This window comes from Phalangium opilio, unplaced genomic scaffold, assembly GCF_054372755.1.
Source record: "Phalangium opilio isolate 3A_F unplaced genomic scaffold, DU_Popi_V2 ptg000089l_1, whole genome shotgun sequence".
Classification (NCBI taxonomy): Eukaryota; Metazoa; Arthropoda; class Arachnida; order Opiliones; family Phalangiidae; genus Phalangium; species Phalangium opilio.
Window position 1 is genome coordinate 478,433 of NW_028324194.1, and position 24,508 is coordinate 502,940.

General features: G+C 39.1%; 37 non-coding genes across 37 annotated transcripts; all 37 read right to left on the reverse strand.

Moving 5' to 3' along the window:
* Window positions 1-1,003: 1,003 nt before the first annotated feature.
* On the reverse strand, window positions 1,004-1,076 carry TRNAR-UCG (transfer RNA arginine (anticodon UCG)). Its single transcript has one exon. It is a non-coding gene; the product is annotated as a tRNA-Arg (tRNA).
* An 87-nt stretch (window positions 1,077-1,163) lies between these two features.
* TRNAR-ACG (transfer RNA arginine (anticodon ACG)) lies at window positions 1,164-1,236 on the reverse strand. Its single transcript has one exon. It is a non-coding gene; the product is annotated as a tRNA-Arg (tRNA).
* A 1,373-nt stretch (window positions 1,237-2,609) lies between these two features.
* On the reverse strand, window positions 2,610-2,682 carry TRNAR-ACG (transfer RNA arginine (anticodon ACG)). The gene has a single exon. It is a non-coding gene; the product is annotated as a tRNA-Arg (tRNA).
* An 892-nt stretch (window positions 2,683-3,574) lies between these two features.
* TRNAR-UCG (transfer RNA arginine (anticodon UCG)) lies at window positions 3,575-3,647 on the reverse strand. The gene has a single exon. It is a non-coding gene; the product is annotated as a tRNA-Arg (tRNA).
* Window positions 3,648-5,016: 1,369 nt separating this feature from the next.
* Window positions 5,017-5,089, reverse strand: TRNAR-ACG (transfer RNA arginine (anticodon ACG)). Its single transcript has one exon. It is a non-coding gene; the product is annotated as a tRNA-Arg (tRNA).
* Window positions 5,090-5,981: 892 nt separating this feature from the next.
* TRNAR-UCG (transfer RNA arginine (anticodon UCG)) lies at window positions 5,982-6,054 on the reverse strand. Its single transcript has one exon. It is a non-coding gene; the product is annotated as a tRNA-Arg (tRNA).
* A 1,528-nt stretch (window positions 6,055-7,582) lies between these two features.
* TRNAR-ACG (transfer RNA arginine (anticodon ACG)) lies at window positions 7,583-7,655 on the reverse strand. The gene has a single exon. It is a non-coding gene; the product is annotated as a tRNA-Arg (tRNA).
* Window positions 7,656-8,548: 893 nt separating this feature from the next.
* TRNAR-ACG (transfer RNA arginine (anticodon ACG)) lies at window positions 8,549-8,621 on the reverse strand. The gene has a single exon. It is a non-coding gene; the product is annotated as a tRNA-Arg (tRNA).
* A 729-nt stretch (window positions 8,622-9,350) lies between these two features.
* Window positions 9,351-9,423, reverse strand: TRNAR-ACG (transfer RNA arginine (anticodon ACG)). Its single transcript has one exon. It is a non-coding gene; the product is annotated as a tRNA-Arg (tRNA).
* An 893-nt stretch (window positions 9,424-10,316) lies between these two features.
* On the reverse strand, window positions 10,317-10,389 carry TRNAR-ACG (transfer RNA arginine (anticodon ACG)). Its single transcript has one exon. It is a non-coding gene; the product is annotated as a tRNA-Arg (tRNA).
* Window positions 10,390-11,439: 1,050 nt separating this feature from the next.
* Window positions 11,440-11,512, reverse strand: TRNAR-ACG (transfer RNA arginine (anticodon ACG)). The gene has a single exon. It is a non-coding gene; the product is annotated as a tRNA-Arg (tRNA).
* A 91-nt stretch (window positions 11,513-11,603) lies between these two features.
* Window positions 11,604-11,676, reverse strand: TRNAR-ACG (transfer RNA arginine (anticodon ACG)). Its single transcript has one exon. It is a non-coding gene; the product is annotated as a tRNA-Arg (tRNA).
* Window positions 11,677-11,762: 86 nt separating this feature from the next.
* TRNAR-ACG (transfer RNA arginine (anticodon ACG)) lies at window positions 11,763-11,835 on the reverse strand. Its single transcript has one exon. It is a non-coding gene; the product is annotated as a tRNA-Arg (tRNA).
* Window positions 11,836-12,084: 249 nt separating this feature from the next.
* Window positions 12,085-12,157, reverse strand: TRNAR-ACG (transfer RNA arginine (anticodon ACG)). Its single transcript has one exon. It is a non-coding gene; the product is annotated as a tRNA-Arg (tRNA).
* Window positions 12,158-12,407: 250 nt separating this feature from the next.
* On the reverse strand, window positions 12,408-12,480 carry TRNAR-ACG (transfer RNA arginine (anticodon ACG)). The gene has a single exon. It is a non-coding gene; the product is annotated as a tRNA-Arg (tRNA).
* Window positions 12,481-14,435: 1,955 nt separating this feature from the next.
* TRNAR-UCG (transfer RNA arginine (anticodon UCG)) lies at window positions 14,436-14,508 on the reverse strand. The gene has a single exon. It is a non-coding gene; the product is annotated as a tRNA-Arg (tRNA).
* Window positions 14,509-14,921: 413 nt separating this feature from the next.
* On the reverse strand, window positions 14,922-14,994 carry TRNAR-UCG (transfer RNA arginine (anticodon UCG)). Its single transcript has one exon. It is a non-coding gene; the product is annotated as a tRNA-Arg (tRNA).
* Window positions 14,995-15,081: 87 nt separating this feature from the next.
* TRNAR-ACG (transfer RNA arginine (anticodon ACG)) lies at window positions 15,082-15,154 on the reverse strand. The gene has a single exon. It is a non-coding gene; the product is annotated as a tRNA-Arg (tRNA).
* A 730-nt stretch (window positions 15,155-15,884) lies between these two features.
* Window positions 15,885-15,957, reverse strand: TRNAR-UCG (transfer RNA arginine (anticodon UCG)). Its single transcript has one exon. It is a non-coding gene; the product is annotated as a tRNA-Arg (tRNA).
* Window positions 15,958-16,370: 413 nt separating this feature from the next.
* TRNAR-UCG (transfer RNA arginine (anticodon UCG)) lies at window positions 16,371-16,443 on the reverse strand. Its single transcript has one exon. It is a non-coding gene; the product is annotated as a tRNA-Arg (tRNA).
* Window positions 16,444-16,530: 87 nt separating this feature from the next.
* TRNAR-ACG (transfer RNA arginine (anticodon ACG)) lies at window positions 16,531-16,603 on the reverse strand. Its single transcript has one exon. It is a non-coding gene; the product is annotated as a tRNA-Arg (tRNA).
* Window positions 16,604-17,332: 729 nt separating this feature from the next.
* Window positions 17,333-17,405, reverse strand: TRNAR-ACG (transfer RNA arginine (anticodon ACG)). Its single transcript has one exon. It is a non-coding gene; the product is annotated as a tRNA-Arg (tRNA).
* A 250-nt stretch (window positions 17,406-17,655) lies between these two features.
* Window positions 17,656-17,728, reverse strand: TRNAR-ACG (transfer RNA arginine (anticodon ACG)). Its single transcript has one exon. It is a non-coding gene; the product is annotated as a tRNA-Arg (tRNA).
* Window positions 17,729-18,141: 413 nt separating this feature from the next.
* Window positions 18,142-18,214, reverse strand: TRNAR-UCG (transfer RNA arginine (anticodon UCG)). The gene has a single exon. It is a non-coding gene; the product is annotated as a tRNA-Arg (tRNA).
* An 889-nt stretch (window positions 18,215-19,103) lies between these two features.
* TRNAR-ACG (transfer RNA arginine (anticodon ACG)) lies at window positions 19,104-19,176 on the reverse strand. The gene has a single exon. It is a non-coding gene; the product is annotated as a tRNA-Arg (tRNA).
* Window positions 19,177-19,426: 250 nt separating this feature from the next.
* Window positions 19,427-19,499, reverse strand: TRNAR-ACG (transfer RNA arginine (anticodon ACG)). The gene has a single exon. It is a non-coding gene; the product is annotated as a tRNA-Arg (tRNA).
* A 1,051-nt stretch (window positions 19,500-20,550) lies between these two features.
* Window positions 20,551-20,623, reverse strand: TRNAR-ACG (transfer RNA arginine (anticodon ACG)). The gene has a single exon. It is a non-coding gene; the product is annotated as a tRNA-Arg (tRNA).
* A 250-nt stretch (window positions 20,624-20,873) lies between these two features.
* TRNAR-ACG (transfer RNA arginine (anticodon ACG)) lies at window positions 20,874-20,946 on the reverse strand. Its single transcript has one exon. It is a non-coding gene; the product is annotated as a tRNA-Arg (tRNA).
* Window positions 20,947-21,196: 250 nt separating this feature from the next.
* TRNAR-ACG (transfer RNA arginine (anticodon ACG)) lies at window positions 21,197-21,269 on the reverse strand. The gene has a single exon. It is a non-coding gene; the product is annotated as a tRNA-Arg (tRNA).
* Window positions 21,270-21,519: 250 nt separating this feature from the next.
* On the reverse strand, window positions 21,520-21,592 carry TRNAR-ACG (transfer RNA arginine (anticodon ACG)). Its single transcript has one exon. It is a non-coding gene; the product is annotated as a tRNA-Arg (tRNA).
* Window positions 21,593-21,842: 250 nt separating this feature from the next.
* TRNAR-ACG (transfer RNA arginine (anticodon ACG)) lies at window positions 21,843-21,915 on the reverse strand. The gene has a single exon. It is a non-coding gene; the product is annotated as a tRNA-Arg (tRNA).
* Window positions 21,916-22,166: 251 nt separating this feature from the next.
* On the reverse strand, window positions 22,167-22,239 carry TRNAR-ACG (transfer RNA arginine (anticodon ACG)). Its single transcript has one exon. It is a non-coding gene; the product is annotated as a tRNA-Arg (tRNA).
* A 249-nt stretch (window positions 22,240-22,488) lies between these two features.
* On the reverse strand, window positions 22,489-22,561 carry TRNAR-ACG (transfer RNA arginine (anticodon ACG)). Its single transcript has one exon. It is a non-coding gene; the product is annotated as a tRNA-Arg (tRNA).
* A 729-nt stretch (window positions 22,562-23,290) lies between these two features.
* On the reverse strand, window positions 23,291-23,363 carry TRNAR-ACG (transfer RNA arginine (anticodon ACG)). Its single transcript has one exon. It is a non-coding gene; the product is annotated as a tRNA-Arg (tRNA).
* A 250-nt stretch (window positions 23,364-23,613) lies between these two features.
* Window positions 23,614-23,686, reverse strand: TRNAR-ACG (transfer RNA arginine (anticodon ACG)). Its single transcript has one exon. It is a non-coding gene; the product is annotated as a tRNA-Arg (tRNA).
* Window positions 23,687-23,936: 250 nt separating this feature from the next.
* Window positions 23,937-24,009, reverse strand: TRNAR-ACG (transfer RNA arginine (anticodon ACG)). Its single transcript has one exon. It is a non-coding gene; the product is annotated as a tRNA-Arg (tRNA).
* Window positions 24,010-24,259: 250 nt separating this feature from the next.
* On the reverse strand, window positions 24,260-24,332 carry TRNAR-ACG (transfer RNA arginine (anticodon ACG)). The gene has a single exon. It is a non-coding gene; the product is annotated as a tRNA-Arg (tRNA).
* Between the last annotated feature and the right edge of the window lie 176 nt (window positions 24,333-24,508).

Genomic DNA, 24,508 nt, shown 5'->3' on the forward strand with positions numbered 1-24,508 from the left:
CCGCTATACTCTAATAACCATGTTTATATGTTAATTCCGAGCTTGTCAGGACTCGAACCTTGAATCTTCTTCTTCGAAGGCAGACGCGTTATCCATAACGCTACATGCCCTTGCTTGTAATATAAAAAACTTTTCCAAACATTGTATTTATGCATTTTTTATGACGCATAAAAGATCCTTTATTAAAACAAACACCGAGCTCTCCAGGACTCGAACCTGGAATCTTCTGGTCCGTAGGCAGACGCGTTATCCATTGCGCCACAAGCCCGTTAGCTTTTTATCTAGATGCTATTGAAACATTGCAATTTTATAGATTTCCCTACCGTTATACTCTAAAAACCATGTTTAAATGTTAATTCCGAGCTTGTCAGGACTCGAACCTTGAATCTTCGTCTTCGAAGGCAGACGCGTTATCCATAACGCTACATGCCCTTGCTTCTGCTATAAAAAACTTTTCCAAACATTGTATTTATGCATTTTTTATGACGCATAAAAGATCTTTTACTAAAACAAACACAGAGCTTGCCAGAACTCGAACCTGGAATCTTCTGCTCCGTAGGCAGACGCTTTATCCATTGCGCCACAAGCCCGTTAGCTTTTTATCTAGATGCTATTGAAGCATTGCAATTTTACAGATTTCCCTACCGTTATACTCTAAAAACCATGTTTAAATGTTAATTCCGAGCTTGTCAGGACTCAAACCTGCAATCTTCTGCTTCGAAGGCAGACGCGTTATCCATGACGCTACGAGCCCTTGCCTTCTAATATAAAAAACTTTTCCAAACATTGTATTTATGCATTTTTATGACGCATAAAAGATCTTTTACTAAAACAAACACCGAGCTTGCCAGGACTCGACCCTGGAATCTTCTGCTTCGTAGGCAGACGCATTATCCATTGCGCCACAAGCCCGTTGGGTGTTTATCTAGATGCTATTTAAGCATTGCAATTTTATACATTTCCCTTTCGTTACACTCTAATAATCATCTTTAAATGTTAATTCCTAGCTTGCCAGGACTCGAACCTGGAATATTCTGCTTCGAAGGCAGACGCGTTATCCATTACGCTACAAGCCCTTGCTTCTACTATAAAAAAACTTTTCCAAACATTGTATTTATGAATTTTTTATGACGCAAAAAAGATCTTTTACTAAAACAAACAACCGAGCTTGCCAGGACTCGAACCTGGAATCTTCTGCTCCGTAGGCAGACGCGTTATCCATTGCGCCACAAGCCCGTTAGCTTTTTATCTAGATGCTATTGAAGCATTGCAATTTTATAGATTTCAATTCCGTTATACTCTAAAAACCATGTTTAAATGTTAATTCCGAGCTTGTAAGGACTCGAACCTTGAATCTTCTACTTCGAAGCCAGACGCGTTATCCATAACGCTACATGCCCTTACTTCTACTATAAAAAACTTTTCCAAACATTGTATTTTTGCATTTTTTATGACGCATAAAAGATCTTTTACTATAACAAACACCGAGCTTGCCAGGACTCAAACCTGCAATCCTCTGCTCCGTCGGCAGACGCGTTATCAATTGCGCCACAAGCCCGTTAGGTGTTTATCTAGATGCTATTGAAGCATTGCAATTTTACAGATTTCCCTTCCGTTACACTCTAATAATCATCTTTAAATGTTAATTCCGAGCTTGCCAGGACTCGAACCTGAGTCTTCTGCTTCGAAGGCAGACGAGTTATCCATTACGCTTCAAGCCCTGGCCTTCTAATATAAAAAACGTTTCCAAACATTGTATTTATGCATTTTTTATGACGCATAAAAGATCTTTTACTAAAACAAACACCGAGCTTGCCAAGACTCGAACCTGGAATCTTCTGCTCCGTAGGCAGACGCGTTATCCATTGCGCCAAAAGCCCGTTAGCTTTTTATCTAGATGCTATTGAAACATTGCAATTTTATAGATTTCCCTTCCGTTATACTCTAATAACCATGTTTAAATGTTAATTCCGAGCTTGTCAGGACTCGAACCTTGAATCTTCTTCTTCGAAGGCAGACGCGTTATCGATAACGCTACATGCCCTTGCTTCTACCATAAAAAACTTTTCCAAACATTGTATTTATGCATTTTTATGGCGCATAAAAGATCTTTTACTAAAACAAACACCGAGCTTGCCATGACTCGAACCTGCAACCTTCTGCTTCGAAGGCAGACGCGTTATCCATTACGCTACAAGTCCTTGCTTTGTAATATAAAAAACTTTTCCAAACATTGTATTTATGCATTTTTTATGACGCATAAAAGATCCTTTATTAAAACAAACACCGAGCTCTCCAGGACTCGAACCTGGAATCTTCTGGTCCGTAGGCAGACGCGTTATCCATTGCGGCACAAGCCCGTTAGATTTTTATCTAGATGCTATTGAAGCATTGCAATTTTACAGATTTCCCTTCCGTTATACTCTAATAACCATGTTTATATGTCAATTCCGAGCTTGCCAGGACTCGAACCTGGAATCTTCTGCTTCGAAGGCAGACGCGTTATCCATTACGCTACCAGTCCTTGCTTTGTAATATGAAAAACTTTTCCAAACATTGTATTTATGCATTTTTTATGACGCATAAAAGATCTTTTATAAAACAAACACCGAGCTTGCCAGGACTCGAACCTGGAATCTTCTGCTCCGTAGGCAGACGCGTTATCCATTGCGCCACAAGCCCGTTAGCTTTTTATCTAGATGCTATGGAAGCATTGCAATTTTACAGATTTCCCTTCCGTTATACTCTAATAACCATGTTTATATGTTAATTCCGAGCTTGTCAGGACTCGAACCTTGAATCTTCTTCTTCGAAGGCAGACGCGTTATCCATAACGCTACATGCCCTTGCTTCTACTATAAAAAAATTTCCAAACATTGTATTTATGCATTTTTATGGCGCATAAAAGATCTTTTACTAAAACAAACACCGAGCTTGCCATGACTCGAACCTGCAACCTTCTGCTTCGAAGGCAGACGCGTTATCCATTACGCTACAAGTCCTTGCTTTGTAATATAAAAAACTTTTCCAAACATTGTATTTATGCATTTTTTATGACGCATAAAAGATCCTTTATTAAAACAAACACCGAGCTCTCCAGGACTCGAACCTGGAATCTTCTGGTCCGTAGGCAGACGCGTTATCCATTGCGCCACAAGCCCGTTAGATTTTTATCTAGATGCTATTGAAGCATTGCAATTTTACAGATTTCCCTTCCGTTATACTCTAATAACCATGTTTATATGTCAATTCCGAGCTTGTCAGGACTCGAACCTTGAATCTTCTTCTTCGAAGGCAGACGCGTTATCCATAACGCTACATGCCCTTGCTTCTGCTATAAAAAACTTTTCCAAACATTGTATTTATGCATTTTTTATGACGCATAAAAGATCTTTTACTAAAACAAACACCGAGCTTGCCAGGACTCGACCCTGGAATCTTCTGCTTCGTAGGCAGACGCATTATCCATTGCGCCACAAGCCCGTTGGGTGTTTATCTAGATGCTATTGAAGCATTGCAATTTTATAGATTTCCCTTTCGTTACACTCTAATAATCATCTTTAAATGTTAATTCCTAGCTTGCCAGGACTCGAACCTGGAATCTTCTGCTTCGAAGGCAGACGCGTTATCCATTACGCTACAAGCCCTTGCTTCTACTATAAAAAAACTTTTCCAAACATTGTATTTATGAATTTTTTATGACGCAAAAAAGAGCTTTTACTAAAACAAACACCGAGCTTGCCAGGACTCAAACCTGCAATCTTCAGCTTCGAGGGCAGACGCGTTATCCATTACGCTAAAAGCCCTTGCCTTCTAATATAAAAAACTTTTCCAAACATTGTATTTTTGCATTTTTTATGACGCATAAAAGATCTTTTACTATAACAAACACCGAGCCTGCCAAGACTCGAACCTGCAATCCTCTGCTCCGTCGGCAGACGCGTTATCAATTGCGCCACAAGCCCGTTAGGTGTTTATCTAGATGCTATTGAAGCATTGCAATTTTACAGATTTCCCTTCCGTTACACTCTAATAATCATCTTTAAATGTTAATTCCGAGCTTGCCAGGACTCGAACCTGAGTCTTCTGCTTCGAAGGCAGACGAGTTATCCATTACGCTTCAAGCCCTGGCCTTCTAATATAAAAAACGTTTCCAAACATTGTATTTATGCATTTTTTATGACGCATAAAAGATCTTTTACTAAAACAAACACCGAGCTTGCCAAGACTCGAACCTGGAATCTTCTGCTCCGTAGGCAGACGCGTTATCCATTGCGCCAAAAGCCCGTTAGCTTTTTATCTAGATGCTATTGAAACATTGCAATTTTATAGATTTCCCTTCCGTTATACTCTAATAACCATGTTTAAATGTTAATTCCGAGCTTGTCAGGACTCGAACCTTGAATCTTCTTCTTCGAAGGCAGACGCGTTATCGATAACGCTACATGCCCTTGCTTCTACCATAAAAAACTTTTCCAAACATTGTATTTATGCATTTTTATGGCGCATAAAAGATCTTTTACTAAAACAAACACCGAGCTTGCCATGACTCGAACCTGCAACCTTCTGCTTCGAAGGCAGACGCGTTATCCATTACGCTACAAGTCCTTGCTTTGTAATATAAAAAACTTTTCCAAACATTGTATTTATGCATTTTTTATGACGCATAAAAGATCCTTTATTAAAACAAACACCGAGCTCTCCAGGACTCGAACCTGGAATCTTCTGGTCCGTAGGCAGACGCGTTATCCATTGCGGCACAAGCCCGTTAGATTTTTATCTAGATGCTATTGAAGCATTGCAATTTTACAGATTTCCCTTCCGTTATACTCTAATAACCATGTTTATATGTCAATTCCGAGCTTGCCAGGACTCGAACCTGGAATCTTCTGCTTCGAAGGCAGACGCGTTATCCATTACGCTACCAGTCCTTGCTTTGTAATATGAAAAACTTTTCCAAACATTGTATTTATGCATTTTTTATGACGCATAAAAGATCTTTTATAAAACAAACACCGAGCTTGCCAGGACTCGAACCTGGAATCTTCTGCTCCGTAGGCAGACGCGTTATCCATTGCGCCACAAGCCCGTTAGCTTTTTATCTAGATGCTATGGAAGCATTGCAATTTTACAGATTTCCCTTCCGTTATACTCTAATAACCATGTTTATATGTTAATTCCGAGCTTGTCAGGACTCGAACCTTGAATCTTCTTCTTCGAAGGCAGACGCGTTATCCATAACGCTACATGCCCTTGCTTCTACTATAAAAAAATTTCCAAACATTGTATTTATGCATTTTTATGGCGCATAAAAGATCTTTTACTAAAACAAACACCGAGCTTGCCATGACTCGAACCTGCAACCTTCTGCTTCGAAGGCAGACGCGTTATCCATTACGCTACAAGTCCTTGCTTTGTAATATAAAAAACTTTTCCAAACATTGTATTTATGCATTTTTTATGACGCATAAAAGATCCTTTATTAAAACAAACACCGAGCTCTCCAGGACTCGAACCTGGAATCTTCTGGTCCGTAGGCAGACGCGTTATCCATTGCGCCACAAGCCCGTTAGATTTTTATCTAGATGCTATTGAAGCATTGCAATTTTACAGATTTCCCTTCCGTTATACTCTAATAACCATGTTTATATGTCAATTCCGAGCTTGTCAGGACTCGAACCTTGAATCTTCTTCTTCGAAGGCAGACGCGTTATCCATAACGCTACATGCCCTTGCTTCTGCTATAAAAAACTTTTCCAAACATTGTATTTATGCATTTTTTATGACGCATAAAAGATCTTTTACTAAAACAAACACCGAGCTTGCCAGGACTCGACCCTGGAATCTTCTGCTTCGTAGGCAGACGCATTATCCATTGCGCCACAAGCCCGTTGGGTGTTTATCTAGATGCTATTGAAGCATTGCAATTTTATAGATTTCCCTTTCGTTACACTCTAATAATCATCTTTAAATGTTAATTCCTAGCTTGCCAGGACTCGAACCTGGAATCTTCTGCTTCGAAGGCAGACGCGTTATCCATTACGCTACAAGCCCTTGCTTCTACTATAAAAAAACTTTTCCAAACATTGTATTTATGAATTTTTTATGACGCAAAAAAGAGCTTTTACTAAAACAAACACCGAGCTTGCCAGGACTCAAACCTGCAATCTTCAGCTTCGAGGGCAGACGCGTTATCCATTACGCTAAAAGCCCTTGCCTTCTAATATAAAAAACTTTTCCAAACATTGTATTTTTGCATTTTTTATGACGCATAAAAGATCTTTTACTATAACAAACACCGAGCCTGCCAAGACTCGAACCTGCAATCCTCTGCTCCGTCGGCAGACGCGTTATCAATTGCGCCACAAGCCCGTTAGGTGTTTATCTAGATGCTATTGAAGCATTGCAATTTTACAGATTTCCCTTCCGTTACACTCTAATAATCATCTTTAAATGTTAATTCCGAGCTTGGCAGGACTCGAACCTGAGTCTTCTGCTTCGAAGGCAGACGAGTTATCCATTACGCTTCAAGCCCTGGCCTTCTAATATAAAAAACTTTTCCAAACATTGTATTTATGCATTTTTTATGACGCATAAAAGATCTTTTACTAAAACAAACACCGAGCTTGCCAAGACTCGAACCTGCAACCTTCTGCTTCGAAGGCAGACGCGTTATCCATTACGCTACAAGTCCTTGCTTTGTAATATAAAAAACTTTTCCAAACATTGTATTTATGCATTTTTTATGACGCATAAAAGATCCTTTATTAAAACAAACACCGAGCTCTCCAGGACTCGAACCTGGAATCTTCTGGTCCGTAGGCAGACGCGTTATCCATTGCGCCACAAGCCCGTTAGATTTTTATCTAGATGCTATTGAAGCATTGCAATTTTACAGATTTCCCTTCCGTTATACTCTAATAACCATGTTTATATGTCAATTCCGAGCTTGTCAGGACTCGAACCTTGAATCTTCTTCTTCGAAGGCAGACGCGTTATCGATAACGCTACATGCCCTTGCTTCTACTATAAAAAACTTTTCCAAACATTGTATTTATGCATTTTTATGGCGCATAAAAGATCTTTTACTAAAACAAACACCGAGCTTGCCATGACTCGAACCTGCAACCTTCTGCTTCGAAGGCAGACGCGTTATCCATTACGCTACAAGTCCTTGCTTTGTAATATAAAAAACTTTTCCAAACATTGTATTTATGCATTTTTTATGACGCATAAAAGATCCTTTATTAAAACAAACACCGAGCCTGCCAAGACTCGAACCTGCAATCCTCTGCTCCGTCGGCAGACGCGTTATCAATTGCGCCACAAGCCCGTTAGATTTTTATCTAGATGCTATTGAAGCATTGCAATTTTACAGATTTCCCTTCCGTTATACTCTAATAACCATGTTTATATGTCAATTCCGAGCTTGCCAGGACTCGAACCTGGAATCTTCTGCTTCGAAGGCAGACGCGTTATCCATTACGCTACCAGTCCTTGCTTTGTAATATAAAAAACTTTTCCAAACATTGTATTTATGCATTTTTTATGACGCATAAAAGATCTTTTATAAAACAAACACCGAGCTTGCCAGGACTCGAACCTGGAATCTTCTGCTCCGTAGGCAGACGCGTTATCCATTGCGCCACAAGCCCGTTAGCTTTTTATCTAGATGCTATGGAAGCATTGCAATTTTACAGATTTCCCTTCCGTTATACTCTAATAACCATGTTTATATGTTAATTCCGAGCTTGTCAGGACTCGAACCTTGAATCTTCTTCTTCGAAGGCAGACGCGTTATCCATAACGCTACATGCCCTTGCTTCTACTATAAAAAACTTTTCCAAACATTGTATTTATGCATTTTTATGGCGCATAAAAGATCTTTTACTAAAACAAACACCGAGCTTGCCATGACTCGAACCTGCAACCTTCTGCTTCGAAGGCAGACGCGTTATCCATTACGCTACAAGTCCTTGCTTTGTAATATAAAAAACTTTTCCAAACATTGTATTTATGCATTTTTTATGACGCATAAAAGATCCTTTATTAAAACAAACACCGAGCTCTCCAGGACTCGAACCTGGAATCTTCTGGTCCGTAGGCAGACGCGTTATCCATTGCGCCACAAGCCCGTTAGATTTTTATCTAGATGCTATTGAAGCATTGCAATTTTACAGATTTCCCTTCCGTTATACTCTAATAACCATGTTTATATGTCAATTCCGAGCTTGTCAGGACTCGAACCTTGAATCTTCTTCTTCGAAGGCAGACGCGTTATCCATAACGCTACATGCCCTTGCTTCTGCTATAAAAAACTTTTCCAAACATTGTATTTATGCATTTTTTATGACGCATAAAAGATCTTTTACTAAAACAAACACCGAGCTTGCCAGGACTCGACCCTGGAATCTTCTGCTTCGTAGGCAGACGCATTATCCATTGCGCCACAAGCCCGTTGGGTGTTTATCTAGATGCTATTGAAGCATTGCAATTTTATAGATTTCCCTTTCGTTACACTCTAATAATCATCTTTAAATGTTAATTCCTAGCTTGCCAGGACTCGAACCTGGAATCTTCTGCTCCGTAGGCAGACGCGTTATCCATTGCGCCACAAGCCCGTTAGCTTTTTATCTAGATGCTATTGAAGCATTGCAATTTTATAGATTTCAATTCCGTTATACTCTAAAAACCATGTTTAAATGTTAATTCCGAGCTTGTAAGGACTCGAACCTTGAATCTTCTACTTCGAAGGCAGACGCGTTATCCATAACGCTACATGCCCTTGCTTCTACTATAAAAAACTTTTCCAAACATTGTATTTATGCATTTTTATGGCGCATAAAAGATCTTTTACTAAAACAAACACCGAGCTTGCCATGACTCGAACCTGCAACCTTCTGCTTCGAAGGCAGACGCGTTATCCATTACGCTACAAGTCCTTGCTTTGTAATATAAAAAACTTTTCCAAACATTGTATTTATGCATTTTTTATGACGCATAAAAGATCCTTTATTAAAACAAACACCGAGCCTGCCAAGACTCGAACCTGCAATCCTCTGCTCCGTCGGCAGACGCGTTATCAATTGCGCCACAAGCCCGTTAGATTTTTATCTAGATGCTATTGAAGCATTGCAATTTTACAGATTTCCCTTCCGTTATACTCTAATAACCATGTTTATATGTCAATTCCGAGCTTGCCAGGACTCGAACCTGGAATCTTCTGCTTCGAAGGCAGACGCGTTATCCATTACGCTACCAGTCCTTGCTTTGTAATATAAAAAACTTTTCCAAACATTGTATTTATGCATTTTTTATGACGCATAAAAGATCTTTTATAAAACAAACACCGAGCTTGCCAGGACTCGAACCTGGAATCTTCTGCTCCGTAGGCAGACGCGTTATCCATTGCGCCACAAGCCCGTTAGCTTTTTATCTAGATGCTATGGAAGCATTGCAATTTTACAGATTTCCCTTCCGTTATACTCTAATAACCATGTTTATATGTTAATTCCGAGCTTGTCAGGACTCGAACCTTGAATCTTCTTCTTCGAAGGCAGACGCGTTATCCATAACGCTACATGCCCTTGCTTCTACTATAAAAAACTTTTCCAAACATTGTATTTATGCATTTTTATGGCGCATAAAAGATCTTTTACTAAAACAAACACCGAGCTTGCCATGACTCGAACCTGCAACCTTCTGCTTCGAAGGCAGACGCGTTATCCATTACGCTACAAGTCCTTGCTTTGTAATATAAAAAACTTTTCCAAACATTGTATTTATGCATTTTTTATGACGCATAAAAGATCCTTTATTAAAACAAACACCGAGCTCTCCAGGACTCGAACCTGGAATCTTCTGGTCCGTAGGCAGACGCGTTATCCATTGCGCCACAAGCCCGTTAGATTTTTATCTAGATGCTATTGAAGCATTGCAATTTTACAGATTTCCCTTCCGTTATACTCTAATAACCATGTTTATATGTCAATTCCGAGCTTGTCAGGACTCGAACCTTGAATCTTCTTCTTCGAAGGCAGACGCGTTATCCATAACGCTACATGCCCTTGCTTCTGCTATAAAAAACTTTTCCAAACATTGTATTTATGCATTTTTTATGACGCATAAAAGATCTTTTACTAAAACAAACACCGAGCTTGCCAGGACTCGACCCTGGAATCTTCTGCTTCGTAGGCAGACGCATTATCCATTGCGCCACAAGCCCGTTGGGTGTTTATCTAGATGCTATTGAAGCATTGCAATTTTATAGATTTCCCTTTCGTTACACTCTAATAATCATCTTTAAATGTTAATTCCTAGCTTGCCAGGACTCGAACCTGGAATCTTCTGCTCCGTAGGCAGACGCGTTATCCATTGCGCCACAAGCCCGTTAGCTTTTTATCTAGATGCTATTGAAGCATTGCAATTTTATAGATTTCAATTCCGTTATACTCTAAAAACCATGTTTAAATGTTAATTCCGAGCTTGTAAGGACTCGAACCTTGAATCTTCTACTTCGAAGGCAGACGCGTTATCCATAACGCTACATGCCCTTACTTCTACTATAAAAAACTTTTCCAAACATTGTATTTTTGCATTTTTTATGACGCATAAAAGATCTATTACTATAACAAACACCGAGCCTGCCAAGACTCGAACCTGCAATCCTCTGCTCCGTCGGCAGACGCGTTATCAATTGCGCCACAAGCCCGTTAGGTGTTTATCTAGATGCTATTGAAGCATTGGAATTTTACAGATTTCCCTTCCGTTACACTCTAATAATCATCTTTAAATGTTAATTCCGAGCTTGGCAGGACTCGAACCTGAGTCTTCTGCTTCGAAGGCAGACGAGTTGTCCATTACGCTTCAAGCCCTGGCCTTCTAATATAAAAAACTTTTCCAAACATTGTATTTATGCATTTTTTATGACGCATAAAAGATCTTTCACTAAAACAAACACCGAGCTTGCCAAGACTCGAACCTGGAATCTTCTGCTCCGTAGGGAGACGCGTTATCCATTGCGCCACAAGCCCGTTAGCTTTTTATCTAGATGCTATTGAAGCATTGCAATTTTATAGATTTCAATTCCGTTATACTCTAATAACCATGTTTATATGTTAATTCCGAGCTTGTCAGGACTCGAACCTTGAATCTTCTTCTTCGAAGGCAGACGCGTTATCCATAACGCTACATGCCCTTGCTTCTACTATAAAAAACTTTTCCAAACATTGTATTTATGCATTTTTATGGCGCATAAAAGATCTTTTACTAAAACAAACACCGAGCTTGCCATGACTCGAACCTGCAACCTTCTGCTTCGAAGGCAGACGCGTTATCCATTACGCTACAAGTCCTTGCTTTGTAATATAAAAAACTTTTCCATACATTGTATTTATGCATTTTTTATGACGCATAAAGATCTTTTACTATAATAAATAGCGAGCTTGCCAGGACTCGAACCTGGAATCTTCTGCTCCGTAGGCAGACGCGTTATCCATTGCGCCACAAGCCCGTTAGGTGTTTATCTAGATGCTATTTAAGCAATGCAATTTTATAGATTTCCCTTCCGTTACACTCTAATAATCATCTTAAAATGTTAATTCCGAGCTTGCCAGGACTCGAACCTGGAATCTTCTGCTTCGTAGGCAGACGAGTTATCCATTACGCTACAAGCCCTGGCCTTCTAATATAAAAAACTTTTCCAAACATTGTATTTATGCATTTTTTATGACGCATAAAAGATCTTTTACTAAAACAAACACCGAGCTTGCCAGGACTCGTACCTGGAATCTTCTGCTCCGTAGGCAGACGCGTTATCCATTGCGCCACAAGCCCGTTAGCTTTTTATCTAGATGCTATTGAAGCATTGCAATTTTATAGATTTCCCTTCCGTTATACTCTTATAACCATGTTTAAATGTTAATACCGAGCTTGCCAGAACTCGAACCTTGAATCTTCTACTTCGAAGGCAGACGCGTTATCCATAACGCTACATGCCCTTGCTTCTACTACAAAAAAAGTTTTCCAAACATTGTATTTATGCATTTTTTATGACGCATAAAAGATCTTTTATAAAACAAACACCGAGCTTGCCAGGACTCGAACCTGGAATCTTCTGCTCCGTAGGCAGACGCGTTATCCATTGCGCCACAAGCCCGTAAGCTTTTTATCTAGATGCTATTGAAGCATTGCAATTTTATAGATTTCCCTTCCGTTATACTCTTATAACCATGTTTAAATGTTAATTCCGAGCTTGCCAGAACTCGAACCTGCAATCTTCTACTTCGAAGGCAGACGCGTTATCCATAACGCTACATGCCCTTGCTTCTACTATAAAAAAACTTTTCCAAACATTGTATTTATGAATTTTTTATGACGCAAAAAAGATCTTTTACTAAGAGAAACACCGAGCTTGCCAGGACTCGAACCTGGAATCTTCTGCTCCGTAGACAGACGCGTTATCCATTGCGCCACAAGCCCGTTAGCTTTTTATCTAGATGCTATTGAAGTTTTGCAATTTTATAGATTTCCCTTCCGTTATACTCTTATAACCATGTTTAAATGTTAATTCCGAGCTTGCCCTTACAAAAAACTTCTTAAGAGTTCTAAAGGAATTTCTTTGGAACCCTACGGAGCCCTTGGGATCATTTTCTAAAGAAACAATTTCCAAAGACTTCCTTGGAATTTCCTAAAGAATTCTTGAGATAAATTTCCAAAGAATTTCTTGGGATTATTTTCTAATGAAATTCTTTAGGAATTCTAGAGATAAATTTCCAAAGAATGTCTTGGGATTATTTTCTCAAGAAATTCTTTAGGAATTCTAGAGATAAATTTCCAAAGAAGGTCTAGGGATTATTTTCTAAAGAAATTCTTTAGGAATTCTAGAGATGAATTTCCAAAGAATTTCTTGGGATTATTTTCTGAAAAACTCTTTAGGATTTCTAGAGATAAATTTCCAAAGAACGTCTAGGGAATATTTTCCAACGAAATTCTTTAGGAATTCTTGAGATCAATTTCCAAAGAAGGTTTAGGGTTTATTTTCCAAAGTTTTTCACATTTTAAGTTTGTGGATGACGAAAATTATGTCACTAACTCTTTTTTTTCTATTGTGGATGTTTCAATGTAAGTAGGGCACATACGTCCGCGACAGGGATGCGATTAGTCAGGGTTCAGTATGTGTTTAAGCAGGGAAGGAAATGAGATTTACTAGGGAGGTGACGGAAGGGATGTGGGGGTCAAGTCACCTCCGGCGGACACGGGGCAGTCGGCACCTATAGGGTAGGATCGCCGACACGTGTCTTATTCCCTCAAACTTCGCCGCCCAGAAGCTTGGCTTACAGGAGTGCGCCACACTCCCGGCTGGGACTAATTCTTTAAAAGTAAAATAAGAGTATATAATTAAAATCGTTATGTTTAGATTTACAGGGAATCTAAGCTGTCAGTCGGAATTTTTGCTTAATTCTCTTATCTTTATTTCGAGCGTAATTAGAGTCCAAAATAAATATTTTTTAGAAAACATTGTAGAGAAAATTAGGTTAAACGTGTTTCTGATACTTGAAAAACTCTCAGTGAATATACATTATTAAATTTAACAACAACGTCTGTATCTACTGCTTGGCCGTTAAAGCCTTCAAAACCCACATAGTACACCATACAATTTGCACAAGTTTAAAGATGTCTGCCGTTTACGGATGTTTTTAAGTCGATTAAATGTCTGACTTTATAAGCAATTTCACACTGCATGCGAGAACTTCCTTCGCTATATGGGGTGTAGTTCACTACACTCCCTGTATTGGGATATGGTTTTGCGTGTAAGAACTATCCTCGTTTCAAGTGGCTAAATTAAGTTACCCACTTCTCAAGATATTTCCCAAGAAAATTCCAAAGACATTTCTCAAGTAAATTCCAAAGATATTTCCCATGTAAATTCCAAAGACATTTCCCAAGTAAATTCCAAAGAAATTTCCCAAGAAAATTCCAAAGATATTTCCCAAGTAATTTCCAAAGACATTTCCCAAGTAAATTTCAAAGACATTTCTCTAGAAAATTCCAAAGACATTTCCCAAGAAAATTCCAAAGATATTTCCCAAGAAAATTCCAAAGATATTTCCCAAGAAAATTCCAAAGATATTTCCCAAGAAAATTCCAAAGATATTTCCAAAGCAATTTCCAAAGAAAAAGAGGCCAATATTCCCCAATTTCCTAAAGAACGCCTTAAGGATTTCCAAAGAAATTTCCCAAGGAATTTTCTTAAGAGTTCTTAAGAAGATTTTTGTAAGGGTGCCAGAACTCGAACCTGCAATCTTCTGCTTCGAAGGCAGACGCTTTATCCATTACGCTAAAAGCCCTTGCCTTCTAATATAAAAAACTTTTCCAAACATTGTATTTAAGAATTTTTTTATGACGCAAAAAAGATCTTTTACTAAATCAAACACCGAGCTTGCCAGGACTCGAACCTGGAATCTTCTGCTCCGAAGGCAGACGCGTTATCCATTGCGCCACAAGCCCGTTAGCTTTTTATCTAGATGCTATTGAAGCATTGCAATTTTATAGATTTCACTTCCGTTATACTCTTATAACCATGTTTAAATGTTAATTCCGAGCTTGCCAGAACTCGAACCTGCAATCTTCTACTTCGAAGGCAGACGCGTTATCCATAACGCTACATGCCCTTGCTTCTACTATAAAAAACTTTCCCAAACATTGTATTTATGAATTTTTTATGACGCATAAAAGATCTTTTACTAAAACAAACACCGAGCTTGCCAGGACTCGACCCTGGAATCTTCTGCTTCGTAGGCAGACGCATTATCCATTGCGCCACAAGCCCGTTGGGTGTTTATCTAGATGCTATTGAAGCATTGCAATTTTATAGATTTCCCTTTCGTTACACTCTAATAATCATCTTTAAATGTTAATTCCTAGTTTGCCAGGACTCGAACCTGGAATCTTCTGCTTCGAAGGCAGACGCGTTATCCATTACGCTACAAGCCCTTGCTTCTACTATAAAAAAACTTTTCCAAACATTGTATTTATGAATTTTTTATGACGCAAAAAAAATCTTTTACTAAAACAAACAACCGAGCTTGCCAGGACTCGAACCTGGAATCTTCTGCTCCGTAGGCAGACGCGTTATCCATTGCGCCACAAGCCCGTTAGCTTTTTATCTAGATGCTATTGAAGCATTGCAATTTTATAGATTTCAATTCCGTTATACTCTAATAACCATGTTTATATGTTAATTCCGAGCTTGTCAGGACTCGAACCTTGAATCTTCTTCTTCGAAGGCAGACGCGTTATCCATAACGCTACATGCCCTTGCTTCTACTATAAAAAACTTTTCCAAACATTGTATTTATGCATTTTTATGGCGCATAAAAGATCTTTTACTAAAACAAACACCGAGCTTGCCATGACTCGAACCTGCAACCTTCTGCTTCGAAGGCAGACGCGTGATCCATTACGCTACAAGTCCTTGCTTTGTAATATAAAAAACTTTTCCAAACATTGTATTTATGCATTTTTTATGACGCATAAAAGATCCTTTATTAAAACAAACACCGAGCTCTCCAGGACTCGAACCTGGAATCTTCTGGTCCGTAGGCAGACGCGTTATCCATTGCGCCACAAGCCCGTTAGATTTTTATCTAGATGCTATTGAAGCATTGCAATTTTATAGATTTCCCTTCCGTTACACTCTAATAATCATCTTTAAATGTTAATTCCGAGCTTGCCAGGACTCGAACCTGAATCTTCTGCTTCGTAGGCAGACGAGTTATCCATTACGCTACAAGCCCTGGCCTTCTAATATAAAAAACTTTTCCAAACATTGTATTTAAGAATTTTTTTATGACGCAAAAAAGATCTTTTACTAAATCAAACACCGAGCTTGCCAGGACTCGAACCTGGAATCTTCTGCTCCGAAGGCAGACGCGTTATCCATTGCGCCACAAGCCCGTTAGCTTTTTATCTAGATGCTATTGAAGCATTGCAATTTTATAGATTTCACTTCCGTTATACTCTTATAACCATGTTTAAATGTTAATTCCGAGCTTGCCAGAACTCGAACCTGCAATCTTCTACTTCGAAGGCAGACGCGTTATCCATAACGCTACATGCCCTTGCTTCTACTATAAAAAACTTTCCCAAACATTGTATTTATGAATTTTTTATGACGCATAAAAGATCTTTTACTAAAACAAACACCGAGCTTGCCAGGACTCGACCCTGGAATCTTCTGCTTCGTAGGCAGACGCATTATCCATTGCGCCACAAGCCCGTTGGGTGTTTATCTAGATGCTATTGAAGCATTGCAATTTTATAGATTTCCCTTTCGTTACACTCTAATAATCATCTTTAAATGTTAATTCCTAGTTTGCCAGGACTCGAACCTGGAATCTTCTGCTTCGAAGGCAGACGCGTTATCCATTACGCTACAAGCCCTTGCTTCTACTATAAAAAAACTTTTCCAAACATTGTATTTATGAATTTTTTATGACGCAAAAAAAATCTTTTACTAAAACAAACAACCGAGCTTGCCAGGACTCGAACCTGGAATCTTCTGCTCCGTAGGCAGACGCGTTATCCATTGCGCCACAAGCCCGTTAGCTTTTTATCTAGATGCTATTGAAGCATTGCAATTTTATAGATTTCAATTCCGTTATACTCTAATAACCATGTTTATATGTTAATTCCGAGCTTGTCAGGACTCGAACCTTGAATCTTCTTCTTCGAAGGCAGACGCGTTATCCATAACGCTACATGCCCTTGCTTCTACTATAAAAAACTTTTCCAAACATTGTATTTATGCATTTTTATGGCGCATAAAAGATCTTTTACTAAAACAAACACCGAGCTTGCCATGACTCGAACCTGCAACCTTCTGCTTCGAAGGCAGACGCGTGATCCATTACGCTACAAGTCCTTGCTTTGTAATATAAAAAACTTTTCCAAACATTGTATTTATGCATTTTTTATGACGCATAAAAGATCCTTTATTAAAACAAACACCGAGCTCTCCAGGACTCGAACCTGGAATCTTCTGGTCCGTAGGCAGACGCGTTATCCATTGCGCCACAAGCCCGTTAGATTTTTATCTAGATGCTATTGAAGCATTGCAATTTTATAGATTTCCCTTCCGTTACACTCTAATAATCATCTTTAAATGTTAATTCCGAGCTTGCCAGGACTCGAACCTGAATCTTCTGCTTCGTAGGCAGACGAGTTATCCATTACGCTACAAGCCCTGGCCTTCTAATATAAAAAACTTTTCCAAACATTGTATTTATGCATTTTTTATGACGCATAAAAGATCTTTTACTAAAACAAACACCGAGCTTGCCAGGACTCGAACCAAGAATCTTCTGCTCCGTAGGCAGACGCGTTATCCATTGCGCCACAAGCCCGTTAGCTTTTTATCTAGATGCTATTGAAGCATTGCAATTTTATAGATTTCCCTTCCGTTATACTCTAATAACCATGTTTAAATGTTAATTCCGAGCTTGCCAGAACTCGAACCTTGAATCTTCTACTTTGAAGGCAGACGCGTTATCCATAACGCTACATGCCCTTGCTTCTACTATAAAAAAAGTTTTCCAAACATTGTATTTATGCAATTTTTATGACGCATAAAAGATCTTTTACTAAAACAAACACCGAGCTTGCCAGGACTCGAACCTGGAATCTTCTGCTCCGTAGGCAGACGCGTTATCCATTGCGCCACAAGCCCGTTAGCTTTTTATCTAGATGCTATTGAAGCATTGCAATTTTATAGATTTCACTTCCGTTATACTCTTATAACCATGTTTAAATGTTAATTCCGAGCTTGCCAGAACTCGAACCTGCAATCTTCTACTTCGAAGGCAGACGCGTTATCCATAACGCTACATGCCCTTGCTTCTACTATAAAAAACTTTCCCAAACATTGTATTTATGAATTTTTTATGACGCATAAAAGATCTTTTACTAAAACAAACACCGAGCTTGCCAGGACTCGACCCTGGAATCTTCTGCTTCGTAGGCAGACGCATTATCCATTGCGCCACAAGCCCGTTGGGTGTTTATCTAGATGCTATTGAAGCATTGCAATTTTATAGATTTCCCTTTCGTTACACTCTAATAATCATCTTTAAATGTTAATTCCTAGCTTGCCAGGACTCGAACCTGGATTCTTCTGCTTCGAAGGCAGACGCGTTATCCATTACGCTACAAGCCCTTGCTTCTACTATAAAAAAACTTTTCCAAACATTGTATTTATGAATTTTTTATGACGCAAAAAAAATCTTTTACTAAAACAAACAACCGAGCATGCCAGGACCCGAACCTGGAATCTTCTGCTCCGTAGGCAGACGCGTTATCCATTGCGCCACAAGCCCGTTAGCATTTTATCTAGATGCTATTGAAGCATTGCAATTTTATAGATTTCAATTCCGTTATACTCTAATAACCATGTTTATATGTTAATTCCGAGCTTGTCAGGACTCGAACCTTGAATCTTCTTCTTCGAAGGCAGACGCGTTATCCATAACGCTACATGCCCTTGCTTCTACTATAAAAAACTTTTCCAAACATTGTATTTATGCATTTTTATGGCGCATAAAAGATCTTTTACTAAAACAAACACCGAGCTTGCCATGACTCGAACCTGCAACCTCCTGCTTCGAAGGCAGACGCGTTATCCATTACGCTACAAGTCCTTGCTTTGTAATATAAAAAACTTTTCCAAACATTGTATTTATGCATTTTTTATGACGCATAAAAGATCCTTTATTAAAACAAACACCGAGCTCTACAGGACTCGAACCTGGAATCTTCTGGTCCGTAGGCAGACGCGTTATCCATTGCGCCACAAGCCCGTTAGATTTTTATCTAGATGCTATTGAAGCATTGCAATTTTATAGATTTCCCTTCCGTTACACTCTAATAATCATCTTTAAATGTTAATTCCGAGCTTGCCAGGACTCGAACCTGAATCTTCTGCTTCGTAGGCAGACGAGTTATCCATTACGCTACAAGCCCTGGCCTTCTAATATAAAAAACTTTTCCAAACATTGTATTTATGCATTTTTTATGACGCATAAAAGATCTTTTACTAAAACAAACACCGAGCTTGCCAGGACTCGTACCTGGAATCTTCTGCTCCGTAGGCAGACGCGTTATCCATTGCGCCACAAGCCCGTTAGCTTTTTATCTAGATGCTATTGAAGCATTGCAATTTTATAGATTTCTCTTCCGTTATACTCTTATAACCATGTTTAAATGTTAATTCCGAGCTTGCCAGAACTCGAACCTTGAATCTTCTACTTCGAAGGCAGACGCGTTATCCATAACGCTACAAGCCCTTGCTTCTACTACAAAAAAAGTTTTCCAAACATTGTATTTATGCATTTTTTATGACGCAAAAAAGATCTTTTACTAAAACAAACACCGAGCTTGCCAGGACTAGAACCTGGAATCTTCTGCTCCGTAGGCAGACGCGTTATCCATTGCGCCACAAGCCCGTTAGCTTTTTATCTAGATGCTATTGAAGCATTGCAATTTTATAGATTTCACTTCCGTTATACTCTTATAACCATGTTTAAATGTTAATTCCGAGCTTGCCAGAACTCGAACCTGCAATCTTCTACTTCGAAGGCAGACGCGTTATCCATAACGCTACATGCCCTTGCTTCTACTATAAAAAACTTTCCCAAACATTGTATTTATGAATTTTTTATGACGCATAAAAGATCTTTTACTAAAACAAACACCGAGCTTGCCAGGACTCGACCCTGGAATCTTCTGCTTCGTAGGCAGACGCATTATCCATTGCGCCACAAGCCCGTTGGGTGTTTATCTAGATGCTATTGAAGCATTGCAATTTTATAGATTTCCCTTTCGTTACACTCTAATAATCATCTTTAAATGTTAATTCCTAGCTTGCCAGGACTCGAACCTGGATTCTTCTGCTTCGAAGGCAGACGCGTTATCCATAACGCTACATGCCCTTGCTTCTACTATAAAAAACTTTTCCAAACATTGTATTTATGCATTTTTATGGCGCATAAAAGATCTTTTACTAAAACAAACACCGAGCTTGCCATGACTCGAACCTGCAACCTTCTGCTTCGAAGGCAGACGCGTTATCCATTACGCTACAAGTCCTTGCTTTGTAATATAAAAAACTTTTCCAAACATTGTATTTATGCATTATTTATGACGCATAAAAGATCCTTTATTAAAACAAACACCGAGCTCTACAGGACTCGAACCTGGAATCTTCTGGTCCGTAGGCAGACGCGTTATCCATTGCGCCACAAGCCCGTTAGATTTTTATCTAGATGCTATTGAAGCATTGCAATTTTATAGATTTCCCTTCCGTTACACTCTAATAATCATCTTTAAATGTTAATTCCGAGCTTGCCAGGACTCGAACCTGAATCTTCTGCTTCGTAGGCAGACGAGTTATCCATTACGCTACAAGCCCTGGCCTTCTAATATAAAAAACTTTTCCAAACATTGTATTTATGCATTTTTTATGACGCATAAAAGATCTTTTACTAAAACAAACACCGAGCTTGCCAGGACTCGTACCTGGAATCTTCTGCTCCGTAGGCAGACGCGTTATCCATTGCGCCACAAGCCCGTTAGCTTTTTATCTAGATGCTATTGAAGCATTGCAATTTTATAGATTTCTCTTCCGTTATACTCTTATAACCATGTTTAAATGTTAATTCCGAGCTTGCCAGAACTCGAACCTTGAATCTTCTACTTCGAAGGCAGACGCGTTATCCATAACGCTACAAGCCCTTGCTTCTACTACAAAAAAAGTTTTCCAAACATTGTATTTATGCATTTTTTATGACGCAAAAAAGATCTTTTACTAAAACAAACACCGAGCTTGCCAGGACTAGAACCTGGAATCTTCTGCTCCGTAGGCAGACGCGTTATCCATTGCGCCACAAGCCCGTTAGCTTTTTATCTAGATGCTATTGAAGCATTGCAATTTTATAGATTTCGCTTCCGTTATACTCTTATAACCATGTTTAAATGTTAATTCCGAGCTTGCCAGAACTCGAACCTGCAATCTTCTACTTCGAAGGCAGACGCGTTATCCATAACGCTACATGCCCTTGCTTTTACTATAAAAAAACTTTTCCAAACATTGTATTTGTGAATTTTTTATGACGCAAAAAAGATCTTTTACTAAAACAAACACCGAGCTTGCCAGGACTCGAACCAAGAATCTTCTGCTCCGTAGGCAGACGCGTTATCCATTGCGCCACAAGCCCGTAAGCTTTTTATCTAGATGCTATTGAAGCATTGCAATTTTATAGATTTCCCTTCCGTTATACTCTAATAACCATGTTTAAATGTTAATTCCGAGCTTGCCAGAACTCGAACCTTGAATCTTCTACTTTGAAGGCAGACGCGTTATCCATAACGCTACATGCCCTTGCTTCTACTATAAAAAAAGTTTTCCAAACATTGTATTTATGCAATTTTTATGACGCATAAAAGATCTTTTACTAAAACAAACACCGAGCTTGCCAGGACTCGAACCTGGAATCTTCTGCTCCGTAGGCAGACGCGTTATCCATTGCGCCACAAGCCCGTTAGCTTTTTATCTAGATGCTATTGAAGCATTGCAATTTTATAGATTTCACTTCCGTTATACTCTTATAACCATGTTTAAATGTTAATTCCGAGCTTGCCAGAACTCGAACCTGCAATCTTCTACTTCGAAGGCAGACGCGTTATCCATAACGCTACATGCCCTTGCTTTTACTATAAAAAAACTTTTCCAAACATTGTATTTGTGAATTTTTTATGACGCAAAAAAGATCTTTTACTAAAACAAACACCGAGCTTGCCAGGACTCGAACCAAGAATCTTCTGCTCCGTAGGCAGACGCGTTATCCATTGCGCCACAAGCCCGAAAGCTTTTTATCTAGATGCTATTGAAGCATTGCAATTTTATAGATTTCCCTTCCGTTATACTCTAATAACCATGTTTAAATGTTAATTCCGAGCTTGCCAGAACTCGAACCTTGAATCTTCTACTTTGAAGGCAGACGCGTTATCCATAACGCTACATGCCCTTGCTTCTACTATAAAAAAAAGTTTTCCAAACATTGTATTTATGCAATTTTTATGACGCATAAAAGATCTTTTACTAAAACAAACACCGAGCTTGCCAGGACTCGAACCTGGAATCTTCTGCTCCGTAGGCAGACGCGTTATCCATTGCGCCACAAGCCCGTTAGCTTTTTATCTAGATGCTATTGAAGCATTGCAATTTTATAGATTTCACTTCCGTTATACTCTTATAACCATGTTTAAATGTTAATTCCGAGCTTGCCAGAACTCGAACCTGCAATCTTCTACTTCGAAGGCAGACGCGTTATCCATAACGCTACATGCCCTTGCTTCTACTATAAAAAACTTTCCCAAACATTGTATTTATGAATTTTTTATGACGCATAAAAGATCTTTTACTAAAACAAACACCGAGCTTGCCAGGACTCGACCCTGGAATCTTCTGCTCCGTAGGCAGACGCGTTATCCATTGCGCCACAAGCCCGTTAGCTTTTTATCTAGATGCTATTGAAGCATTGCAATTTTATAGATTTCAATTCCGTTATACTCTAATAACCATGTTTATATGTTAATTCCGAGCTTGTCAGGACTCGAACCTTGAATCTTCTTCTTCGAAGGCAGACGCGTTATCCATAACGCTACATGCCCTTGCTTCTACTATAAAAAACTTTTCCAAACATTGTATTTATGCATTTTTATGGCGCATAAAAGATCTTTTACTAAAACAAACACCGAGCTTGCCATGACTCGAACCTGCAACCTTCTGCTTCGAAGGCAGACGCGTGATCCATTACGCTACAAGTCCTTGCTTTGTAATATAAAAAACTTTTCCAAACATTGTATTTATGCATTTTTTATGACGCATAAAAGATCCTTTATTAAAACAAACACCGAGCTCTCCAGGACTCGAACCTGGAATCTTCTGGTCCGTAGGCAGACGCGTTATCCATTGCGCCACAAGCCCGTTAGATTTTTATCTAGATGCTATTGAAGCATTGCAATTTTATAGATTTCCCTTCCGTTACACTCTAATAATCATCTTTAAATGTTAATTCCGAGCTTGCCAGGACTCGAACCTGAATCTTCTGCTTCGTAGGCAGACGAGTTATCCATTACGCTACAAGCCCTGGCCTTCTAATATAAAAAACTTTTCCAAACATTGTATTTATGCATTTTTTATGACGCATAAAAGATCTTTTACTAAAACAAACACCGAGCTTGCCAGGACTCGTACCTGGAATCTTCTGCTCCGTAGGCAGACGCGTTATCCATTGCGCCACAAGCCCGTTAGCTTTTTATCTAGATGCTATTGAAGCATTGCAATTTTATAGATTTCCCTTCCGTTATACTCTTATAACCATGTTTAAATGTTAATTCCGAGCTTGCCAGAACTCGAACCTTGAATCTTCTACTTCGAAGGCAGACGCGTTATCCATAACGCTACAAGCCCTTGCTTCTACTACAAAAAAAGTTTTCCAAACATTGTATTTATGCATTTTTTATGACGCAAAAAAGATCTTTTACTAAAACAAACACCGAGCTTGCCAGGACTAGAACCTGGAATCTTCTGCTCCGTAGGCAGACGCGTTATCCATTGCGCCACAAGCCCGTTAGCGTTTTATCTAGATGCTATTGAAGCATTGCAATTTTATAGATTTCGCTTCCGTTATACTCTTATAACCATGTTTAAATGTTAATTCCGAGCTTGCCAGAACTCGAACCTGCAATCTTCTACTTCGAAGGCAGACGCGTTATCCATAACGCTACATGCCCTTGCTTTTACTATAAAAAAACTTTTCCAAACATTGTATTTGTGAATTTTTTATGACGCAAAAAAGATCTTTTACTAAAACAAACACCGAGCTTGCCAGGACTCGAACCAAGAATCTTCTGCTCCGTAGGCAGACGCGTTATCCATTGCGCCACAAGCCCGTTAGCTTTTTATCTAGATGCTATTGAAGCATTGCAATTTTATAGATTTCCCTTCCGTTATACTCTAATAACCATGTTTAAATGTTAATTCCGAGCTTGCCAGAACTCGAACCTTGAATCTTCTACTTTGAAGGCAGACGCGTTATCCATAACGCTACATGCCCTTGCTTCTACTATAAAAAAAGTTTTCCAAACATTGTATTTATGCAATTTTTATGACGCATAAAAGATCTTTTACTAAAACAAACACCGAGCTTGCCAGGACTCGAACCTGGAATCTTCTGCTCCGTAGGCAGACGCGTTATCCATTGCGCCACAAGCCCGTTAGCTTTTTATCTAGATGCTATTGAAGCATTGCAATTTTATAGATTTCACTTCCGTTATACTCTTATAACCATGTTTAAATGTTAATTCCGAGCTTGCCAGAACTCGAACCTGCAATCTTCTACTTCGAAGGCAGACGCGTTATCCATAACGCTACATGCCCTTGCTTCTACTA